Genomic DNA, 9,863 nt, shown 5'->3' on the forward strand with positions numbered 1-9,863 from the left:
TTATATTAGTTTCAGGGGTACAACATTGTGATTCAACATTTATATACATTATGAAATGATCACCATGGTAAGTGTAGTTGACCATGCGTCAACATACAAAGTCATTGCAATATTATTGACTATATTCCTGGTACTATCCTTTATATTCTTTGACGTATTTATTTGAAAACTGAAGTTTGGGAGCACCTGGCTAGCTCAGTCAGTGGAGCATGGAATCCTTAATCTTGCGGTCACGAGTTCAGGCCCCACGTTGGCATGGAGTCTACTTTAAAAAAAATTGGGGCGCCTGAGTGGCTCAGTCAGTTGAGCGTCCAACTCTTGGTTTCAGCTCAGGTCATAATCATAGGGTCGTGAGATCGAGCCCCACATCGGGCTCTGTGTTCAGTGAAGCATCTGCTTGGAATTATCCCCCCTTCCTCTCCCTCTGTCCCTTCTCCCACTTGCTCTCTCTCTCTCAAATAAATAGATAAATCTTTAAAATAAATAAATAAATAAATAATAAAATAGAAGACATTAAAAAAAAAGAAAACTGAAGTTTGTACTTCTTACTCCTATTTCACCCCACCCCCTTCTGTCCTGGCAGCCTCCAGTTTGTTTTCTATATTTATGACTCTTGTCTCTATTTTGTTTTGATTTTAGAGTCCATGTGTAAGTAAAATCATACAGTATTTGTTTTTCTCTGACTTATTTCACTTAGGCTAATACCCACTAGGTCCATCCGTGTTGTGATGAATGTCAAGATTGCATCCCTTTTATGGTTATGTAATATTCCATTTTATATATATCCATTATATATATATATATATATACAACAAATATATATATATATATACAACAAATATATATATATATACAACAAATATATATATATATATCTCACATCTTTATCCATTTATCTATCAACGGACACTTAGGGTGCTTCCATATCTTGACTATTGTAAACGATGCTGCAGTGAACACAGGGGTGCATATGTCTTTTCAAATCAGTGTTTTCATTTTCTTAAGAAAATTACCCAGAAGTGGAATTGCTGGATTGTATGGAATTTCTTTTTAATATTCTATTTATTTACTTGAGAGAGAGAGAGCAGAGAGAGAGGGAGAAGCAGACTCCCCGCTGAGGAGGGAGCCTGACAGGACTCAATCCCAGGACCCTGAGATCATGACCTGAGCCAAAGGCAGATGCTTAACTGACTGAGCCACGCAGGCACCCCTGGTATTTCTATTTTTAATTCAAAAATTGATTGATTTAATTCACCATCTTAACAGCCTCAAAAAGAGAAACCTCAATAGATATGAAAAAGCATTTGACATAGTCCAACATCCATTACCAATAAAACTCTTAGCAAAATGAATTATAAAGGAACCTCCCGAACCTAATAAAGGGCATCTAAACCCAAACACAAAAAAGCAAAACAACCATAGCTAACATCATATTTACTGTTAACAATTTGAATCAAAAACAAATCAATAACAAAACAGTTATGCCTGCTATCACACCATCTATTTAACATTGCACTGGTAAGTCTAGCCAGGGCAATCAGTCAAGAAACAACATAGTCATCCAGATTGGAAAAGAAGAAGTAAAACAAACTGTTTATTCCCAATGATCCTCCATGTAGAAAATTCAGTGGGTTTTTCAAAAACGTTACTAGACTAATAACTGAATTAATCAGTGTCACAGGATACAAGATCGATGTGAAAAATAAATTGTACTCAGAAATCTCCAGGCCCACCTGGCTTTATTGGAAAATTCTAACAAAATTTAAAAAAGAAATAACTCCAATCCTACACAATCTCTTCCAGAAAATAGAAGAGGAAGGAACATTTCTCAGTTCATCTTATGAAGCCAGCATTACCTTAGTACCAAATCCAGGCAAAACAAAACAAAAAAAGAAAAAGAAATAAAATTACAGACCAATTTCCCTAATTAACACAGATGCAAAACTCCTCAACAAAATATCAGCAAATTAAACTCAGTAGTGTGGAAAAATAGTAAGAGCATTTGCAAATCACATATCCAACCACAAACTTATATCCAAAAGTATATTAAAAACTCTATGCAACAGAAAGAAAATGAGCAATTCCATGGAAAGATGGACATAGGCCTTGAGCAGATAATTCATCAAATAGGATAGACTAATGGCAACTAAGGGCATGGAAGGATGCCCAACACCAGTGGTCATTAGAAAGATGCAAATGAAAACCATGATGAGATACCACTACCCACCTATGAAATTATCTAAAATTAAGAAGTCTGAACATGTCAAGTGTTGGCAGGGACATAGAGAAATTCGAATTCTCACGCACTGTCGGTGGGAATATCAAATGTTACAACCACTTTGGAAAACAGTTTGGCAGTTTCTTAAAACGTTAACCATATGCCTACATATGACTCAGCCATTCCACTCAAGGTGGGTTTATTCAAGAGAAAAGAAAACATGTGTCCATACCAACACTTGGACACAAATGTTCATAGCAGTAGGTCCAGACTGGAAATAGCCCCAATGTGCATCCATGGGAGAATGGATAAACAATTGTGGTAAATTCATAAATAGAATACTATTCAGCAACAAAAAGAAAAGAAATCTCTCAAAATAATTATGCTGAATGTAAAAAAGGAGACATAAAAGAGCCTATAAAAGAGGCTTTGCCCATTTATATGAACTTCCAGGAAAATGCAAGCTAGGGTGGGAAGGAAATTTACCAAGGGGCATAAAAGACTTTATGGGTGTTCAACATGTTCATCACCTAGACTGCAATGGTAGTGTCATGGATGTACCTATATATCAAAACTTATCAAATTGTACATTCTAACTATGCGTAGTTTATCTAATGCCAATTATAGCTCAATAAAGCTGTTTTAAAAATTAACTGCATATTTCTCTGTTCCCTCAACAGTCTGTCCTGGTTTGGCATCTGCTGACGGTAGTTCTTTCAATATCTCACAAGTTTTGATTTTAAAATTCTGCCTGTATTTGGAGGCCCATCTAATATGCCTTTTCCTCTAGGAGCCCCTGGGTGGCTGGGTCAAACATCTGACTTTGGCTTGGGTCATGATCTCAGGGTCCTGGGATCGAGCTCCGTTGTCGGGCTCCCCACTCAGCAGGGAGTCTGCTTCTCCCTTTGCCTCTCCCCCTGCTCATTCTCTCTCTCAAATTAATAAAATCTTTTAAAAAATGAAATAAAATAAAATAGAATAAAATAAAATGCCTTTTCCTCTAAAACAACTCTTGCTAATTGCAGCCCAAAATGACTCACCTCTGCATTCTAAATAACCGTTAGATACGTAACTAACAAAAACTACCTTGAATCATAGATAATTATATATAATTTTAATGGATTATATACTCCTAGAAGTCTTACACAGTTTGGACTAACAATTACACCTGATACCAAAAAAAAAAAAAAAGTATCTGGTAGGTGTTCATAATTTTTAAAAAAACTAAAAAATAGAGTCAACACTTCTAATTTCTTTGTGCCAGGAACTACGGAGAATGTTTTGAGGGCTACCTAATTTAAATCTCACAAAAACCTTATGTCTGAAGTAAGTATAATCATCCCCATTCACACATTCTCTAAGCTGTGGCTTAGAGAAATTGAGTGATTTGCCAAAGATGGTATGACAAATATTTGGTAAAACCAGAAGTTGAACCCAGGACTGTTGTTAACTACTACTAGTTGATTTGGGGACCTGTTTGAGATCAACTAACCAGTGACAGAGCCCCAGTTAGAGGGCATGGCTCCATTCTCACCGGCTCCTCATCAGGCCTTCTTTGAGGTCAACAGCCTGAACCCTCACCCAGCCATTCTCTCATCTCAAGCTAATGAGAAATCCCATGGCTCAAGAGTCACAGTCTCTCTCCAAATCTCCAAAATGTCCTTGACATGCGTAAGAATCCAAATAACCTGCCAAGGATATTCAAACCTTGGCTGTTTGCTTCCCTGCTGGCTTCCTCCTTCCATTGTATTAATATTCAAGCCCTCCTATCATCTTTTCTTGGGCCCTCCCAGTTGCCTTTCCAATTTCCCACTGCACTTGTAATCCCATAATCCTTGCTCCCCAAAGAAACTTAAATTGATTTTTTTTAAGATTTATGTATTTTTTTTTTTTTTTTACAGAGAGAGAGAGAGAGAGAGAGCAGGAGCCAGAGGGGCAGAGGGAGAGAGAGAATCCCAAGAAGACTCCTCACTGAGCGTGGAGCCCAACATGGCTCTCAATCCCAGGACTCTGAGATCATGACCTGAGCCAAAACCAAGAGTCGGACGCTCAACTGATGCCATGCCCTCTAACTGGGCCTCAATGAGCCACCCATGCGCCCCCGAAATTGATTTTATATTGATTATATAAGATAATAACCAACACCGGGGGCCGGCTGACGGTAACGGGGCTGAGAGGCTGTTCACAGAGCAAGTGAAGATGAATGCCAGAGGACTTGGATCTCAGTTAAAGGACAGTATTCCAGTTACTGAACTTTCAGCAAGTGGACCTTTTGAAAGTCATGATCTTCTTTGAAAAGGCCTTCCTTGTGCGAAAAATGAACTTTTGCCCAGTCATCCTCTTGAATTATCAGAAAAAAATTTCCAGCTCAACCAAGATAAAATGAATTTTTCCACACTACGAAACATCCAGGGTCTGTTTGCTCCACTAAAATTACAAATGGAGTTCAAGGCAGTGCAGCAGGTACAGTGTCTTCCGTTTCTTCCAAGCTCAAACCTTTCACTGGATATTTTGAGGGGTAATGATGAGACTATTGGATTTGAAGATATTCTTAATGACCCGTCACAAAGTGAACTAATGGGAGAACCACACTTGATGGTGGAATATGAACTTGGTTTACTGTAATCTCTTGTGCTGTTCATGAAAATAGAGGGGCCGCATGTTGTTTATAGTCATCTTTTTACTATAATTTGATGTACACAACATTAAAAGTACTGACACATGAGAGTTTTTGCCTAAAAAAAAAAAAAGATAATAACCAACACTGTGAATTACTTGTTCTTTCTTTTTTTGAATATGTATATTGAGGTCATTTTGATATATGTTAATAACTTTTAGATTCATGGAAACTGAGGAATTTCAGATCTATTAGATGTTAGCTAGTCCAACTTCCACCCACTATAGGAGTCAACTGAAGAACACCATTAAAAAAAAAAAAAAGTTTTTTAACTTGCTTACTTGCATTATTTCCAGACCTGTGGGATGGGCTGGGATGACCCGGAAGATAATTTTCTAGTCCCAGAGGATGTACTTCCTCAAAAGTGACTCATTTGGAGGTAGATTCACTGAATCTTACATTTCAGAGACCTTTGCATGTATGACCCTTCCGAAGACTTTGTACCAAATTTCAGGTTCATAATACTGTGTTCTTTTTTCTTAAATAAGGCCCACCAAACTAAATAATCTATGAGCCCCTGAACTCATCTTATTTTTGGAAAAAGTGACATAGCCTCTATCCATCAGTAGCCCCATCCGGCTTCTGGAACTCCAGAGAAGATGTCTTATCTGATTCTACACGATCAACTTTCAAATCTTTTAAGACAATCAGCAATACCCAGAAAGTTTGTTTCTATTATCTCATGATACTTGTTTTCCAGATTAGTAGTATCTATCAAGGCCTCTTTATATGACAAACTCTGCACAATCTTGTTACATAAACTATCTCATTTAAATCTGCACATCTACCCAGGAGGGAGGAGCTATGATTCCCATTTTATGAATGAAGAGAGTGAGATTTGAAGAGGTTGTATAACATGTCCAGGGTCATACAGCTCAAACATGAAGTGGATTATTACAAAACCCATGCATTCAACAGCTATGTCGTATTATGTTCTTAATTTTTTTTCTGAACACATTCCTGCCTGTATGTGTGTGTGTGGGGGGGGGGCGTATAGGTTTCTAAAGTGTGAATTCCATGCCACCTTTTTGGAAAGGATTTGTTACTACTTATCAAAAATTGTAGGGCGCCTGGGTGGCTCAGGTGGTTAAGCATCTGCCTTCAGCTCGGGTAATGATCCCAGGGTCCTGGGATTGAGCCCCGCATATGGTTCCTGGCTCAGCGGGGAACCTGCTTCTCCCTCTCCCTCGGTCTCTCCCCCTGCTCATTCTCTCTCTCTCTCTCTGTCCCAAATGGATAAATAAAATCTAAAAAAAAAAAAAAAAAAAGAATTTAAAAAATTGTAAATGTACCCTTTGACCCAGAAATTGTGTTTTTGTGGATCGACCCTAAAGACATGAACAAGTGTCCCCATGTAGGCGGCTGATGAAGGAACCTACGGAACACCTCTAAATTTTGATCTGTGATTTAGAAACAAAAAGCAATTTTTAAAAGCGACTTCTTTTGTGGAAGAAAATTACCTATGTCTGTAAAATGTTTTGAGTTTAGAAGAAAACACTCCAAACCGTTTCTATCAGCGAACCACAGGGAACAGGAAGGGGGGTGGAAAGTTGCGGGCACTTCAACTATTTATTTCTTATAGTTTTGTACTATTTGGTTTTTTACAATGAGTACATGTTACATTTCTAATAAATGATAGCTTTTATTGCTCCAACGGTGCTCTCACCAGCTCAGAGAACAATACGTCACCAAGCACTGAACATCACATCCATTAGTCCCACTTAACTTTGCATTTGACGTTTTGTCCGCCCACAGCTGGTTTCTATTGAACTTGCCGTCAGTTAAGACACCTAGGTCTTTTTCACAGAACGCGGAAGTAGTGTGGGTAAAATTGCAAGAGATAAAAATCCATTCCAATTATTGTTACTTCTCGTTGAGAACAGACTTAAGACAGCAGGAAACCTTGGCTTTTTTATTTGTTCGTGCACCAACCCACACCCTCGTTTTCTATTGATGATGTTTACAGTTTTCTTGCATTGCCGGAGGTTCGGAGTCCCTCAGGGAAGTGAACAAGGACAGGTGGGTGGTGTGCAGATACAGCTTTTTAACAAGACATCAGGGTATTTCAATTAGCTTGTTTTTTGTAAATGTAACGCTTTCCCCTAACCCTACAGACAACTGGTGTTGACGCATTCTTGTGGATCCTTTCAGAGTTTTGTACGCATTTTCACAGGAGTATTATTTTTTTAAACTATATGAACGGGTATGCAACTTCTTTTTTGTTAAGACCGTAACACTGGATCTTGCATATCTTTCTCTCATGCAGATCATTCTTCCTAAAGACAGTACTGTCTCAATACTGTCTATTTAAACTCTTGACCATCAGTCTTTGCGTGTATGTGGGAAGAAGGGTAGAGAGGGGAAGGATATGTGTCCTCCTAAAACTTCAGAAGGCGAGGAATATTGGAAGTCCATCTGCTCAAAAATGTATGCCCCCAATACTCCACTAACTGGAGAGCCATTTAGATGGATCAACTCTTCCTTTAGGATGTAGATGTTGTTTCGGCAGATTACCTTCATGTCACAGCCCAGAATGCACCTGGAGCCCTATCTCGGCCTTTCCTGGAGGTCCCCTCCCGTTCACACAGTCCACCAGGTTCTCGTCTCAAGTCCATGGCTCTCCCCACACCCTGGACTGTTACTCCATCTCTTAGCAATCTGTCTCAGTCCCTTGCCCTTGTTTGGGCAATGCTTTAGAACTCCCTTCCAGGGGCGCCTGGGTGGCTCAGTCATTAAGCGTCTGCCTTCGGCTCAGGTCATGATCCCAGGGTCCTGGGATCGAGCCCCGCATTGGGCTCCCCACTCCGCGGGAAGCCTGCTTCTCCCTCCCCAACTCCCCCTGCTTGTGTTCCCTCTCTCGCTGTGTCTCTCACTGTCGGATAAATAAAATCTTTAAAAAAAAAAAAAAAAAAAAAGAACTCCCTTTCCTTCCATCTGACTCCACTCTCCCTATTGTCCATTCTGGCAAAATCAAATCTCTAGGGAAAAGACCCTCTCCCTGCCAGACTTGCCCTTTAGGATCCACTCAATCCAGGTTAGTCCCAGGAGAGCATTCTTGAACATTCGGGCGGGGGTTGGGAGGTTGGAGGACATACAGGATTGATCGACCATTCGCAAGCATCCATCTGTGCCTTGTCTGAGAAGGACTTGGTGAATTTGAGTTTAGGTTCTAGGGAGTCTGATGTAATTTGAGCTTTTGGATAATGAGGACACTCAGGTAGGTGGGATGTAGGATGTTAGATAAAGGGCAGAGCACAGTCCTAGAAGGGAACAAAGAGGAAGTAAGAGAGGAAGGGCAAGACTTTCGCATGTTTTGTAATTTTGACGGAACTTGGGTGGTGGCTGGAATAATTCCTTAAAAACTCTTTCATGCAAATACCATATTGACATATTTTTGGTCCCTTAGGGTGTCAGTGTCTGAATTTTAGATGTCAGAACTGGGATGGGATTGTAACAGTAACATCTACCATGTGTCGAGGGCATGCAGGATATCGATGTAGGCATGTGCAAAGTGCATCACTAATATTAGATCTCATTATTCCCAGAATCTAGAACAGTCTCTGGCATTGTAGACCATGAAAAAGATTGTTGTCAAATCAATGAGTAAATCAGCCCACAAGTAGTAAATGCTGCGGTTAGGATTCAAACCTGTATCTGTCTGATTTCAAACTTCTTATAGCCACTGTGTTATACGGCTTCTCTCAAAGTCTTCTCTCAGTCTATCTCTTGTTAGCTGGTTGATTCTGATCCAGGCTAGCCCAATATCCTCTGATTAAATTCTTGAATTTAGTCTAGTGATTCTCCCCAAGAGAGCATAAGGAAACCCAAGGCCAAAGACTTTGCCAAACACGTCTTTGGGGAAAGTAGGTTCAACTCTTGTTCTTGAATGACCCAACTCCCTGGGCCACTCCAATTTAAGAATATTCCAATATAACAAGAGAGAAATTTCTAAAATTATTTCTGAATCTGCTCTACCTTAGCCAAACAATTTGGATAAGGCAGGTCAAAAAGTTCAAGTCTTTATTCAGCAAATATTTTTTGAGGAGAGGGAAACATTGTGAGGTCATTTTGAGACATGTCCAAGAGTCAGGCCCAACTTGTGATCTGTAGGAGAGAGATCCGGTGAGGAAAGATTTGAGAAGCATCAGTTCCGGTACGGATGGCTCACGGATAATGTCCTGCTAAAGCGTGTTTCCTTCATGCTCAGGACGGAGCTTATTGGTAGGACCAACTTTCACCAGTGAAGATTCAGAATAGTTATTGTTAGTTTGAATTTCATCAGGATATATGGAATTAATGAATATACCAAAAGGCTAGTTGTTTCTCTTTGGCAGAAAGCCTGAAATTTTCCTCTTCTTTTGTCTTTTTCTTTATTGTGTATGTGGTGCTGAGTAATGTGCTTTCTTTCTGAGAGTTCATACAAATACTCTTGCTTTCTGGAAAAATCATAAAATCCCTAGGAATGTTTATCCTCCTTTAGCAAAAAGAAATCTTCAAATGCATCTTTTTAAAGACCCATTACACTGTGTCTCTTTCTCAATCCTTCATAATGGCCCCTGAGAGTCTGAACAAAATAAAAAGTCAGCAGTGGAGAGATATAGAAAGACCACAACCGAGGAGCTATTAAAGTTTCCTCCCAGAAGATTGAGCTATAATAAGGGACAGGATGATGAGTTTTTGTTGTTTTCTCAGTCACAGAAAGTAAGCCAAGTTCCAAGTCCCCCCCCGCCGGCCCCCCGTAATGTAGTCCTTAAGGCAACTCAGCTGAAAATAAGACAGTGTTATGAGGCTAAAGGCAATACAATTTCCTCACTTGATGGAGTCTTTGAATCAGAAACTTGCTTCTAAGAGCAGAAAGTACATTCACACTTGAAGTTTTATTTTAAACACCACTTTGTGCTTGGCTTAACTGCCTTCGGTCTAAAGTTCTACAGTAGGAGGGGGACCCCCTTCTTCTCCTTCTCTTCC

The 9,863-nt window shown here is 39.6% G+C and overlaps 1 pseudogene; it reads left to right on the forward strand.

Annotated features, from left to right (window-relative positions):
* The first annotated feature begins 4,417 nt into the window (after window positions 1-4,417).
* LOC113923693 lies at window positions 4,418-4,843 on the forward strand (annotated as a pseudogene).
* Window positions 4,844-9,863: the final 5,020 nt, after the last annotated feature.

The sequence above is a fragment of the Zalophus californianus genome, chromosome 15, assembly GCF_009762305.2.
Source record: "Zalophus californianus isolate mZalCal1 chromosome 15, mZalCal1.pri.v2, whole genome shotgun sequence".
Lineage (NCBI taxonomy): Eukaryota > Metazoa > Chordata > Mammalia > Carnivora > Otariidae > Zalophus > Zalophus californianus.